Source organism: Apteryx rowi, unplaced genomic scaffold (genome assembly GCF_003343035.1).
Source record: "Apteryx rowi isolate R43461 unplaced genomic scaffold, aptRow1 scaffold_673, whole genome shotgun sequence".
NCBI classification, from domain to species: Eukaryota; Metazoa; Chordata; class Aves; order Apterygiformes; family Apterygidae; genus Apteryx; species Apteryx rowi.
In genome coordinates this window covers 7,812-9,281 of record NW_020450953.1, presented here as the reverse complement: position 1 = coordinate 9,281, position 1,470 = coordinate 7,812, and positions in this window count along the sequence as shown.

Sequence of the window (1,470 nt, the reverse complement as noted above, 5' to 3'; positions counted from 1 at the left end):
CCGCGACCACCGCGGGGGCCACCGGGTTGCCCGTGCCGGGAAGGGGGGACGTGACGCACCCCCGGGGGGGGTGGCGGAGGTTTGGGGGGGGACGGTTGTGAATCAGCCCCGCACGCAGGGATCCATCCGGGCCTCCGGGGTGGAGCCGAGCGGCAGGAAAACCGGGAAAGGGGAGACCGAAAGACAAACGAAACGGGGGCAAAAAAGGGGAAAAACCGGCTTTCTGCGGCCGGGCGGGCAGGGCGCCGGCGGCGACGTCAGCCGTGACTCAGCCGTGGGCCCCCGCGCCCGGCCCCGGCCCTTCATAAGGCGGCGAGGCCGGCGGGATCCCGGCACCGACGCCATGGCCGCCTTCCTCCTCCTCCTCCTCCTCCTCGTTGTGCCGCCGCTCCGCCTGGCCGCCGGTGAGACCCCCCCCTCTCCTCTGCGCACCCCGCGGCCCGGACGCCTGGGCCCCCAATGGGGCCCCAGCTTGGGGGGGGGGGTTAAGGGCGGCTCCGGGTTGTGGCGCCGGCCGGGACGGGTGGAACGAGTTGGTCGGGTCTCAGCGGGGGAAACTGAGGCCCGGCTGCGGGGAGTGACTCAGGGCTCCCTGCTTCCTCCTCCTCCTCCTCCTCCTCCTCGGGGGGTGGCGGTCGCCCCCCCGGGCCGCTCACCCCCTGTCCCCCCGTCCCCGTCCCTGTGCGCAGGCGACGGCGCGGAGGCGGCYGCGGGGCCCCGTGAGCCCCCGGCGCAGACGAGGCTGCTGCTGGGGCGGCTGGAGCTGGAGCAAGGTGAGCGCTGGCGGGGGGGGCGCGGGGACGGGCACACCGGGGACACCGGGGACACCTGGGACGGAGACACCAGGAGCAGGGACACTGGGGATGGAGACACCACAAACACCAGGAGCAGGGACACAGGGGACGGGGACACCAGGGACACCACAGATTACGACACCAGGGATGGGGACACGGGGGATGGGGACACTGGGATGCCAGGGACACTGGGGAGAGGGACATCGGGGACAGGGACATCAGGGATGGGGACACTAGGAATACTGGGGACACCAGGGGCAGGGACACCAGGGATGGGGACACTGGGGACAGGGACACCGGGGATGGGGACACTGGGGACACCAGGGACACCAGAGACAGGGACATGGGGGATGGGGACACCAGGGATGGGGACACTGGGGACACCGAGGACAACAGGGACAGGGACATCAGGGATGGGGACACCAGGTACACTGGGGACAGGGACACCAGGTACACCAGGGACATCAGGGATGGGAACGCCAGGTACACCAAGGATGGGGACACTGGGGACACCAGGAACACCAGGGGCAGGGACACTGGGGACACCAGAGCCAGGGGCTTGCAGGTCCGGGACCCCCCAGGACGGGATGCAGGGCCACATCCCCGGTGACAGCCTGCAGGGACGTGTCCCCCCCCAGCCAGGACAGGGGGCCACGTCCCCCCCCGTGTGATCCCC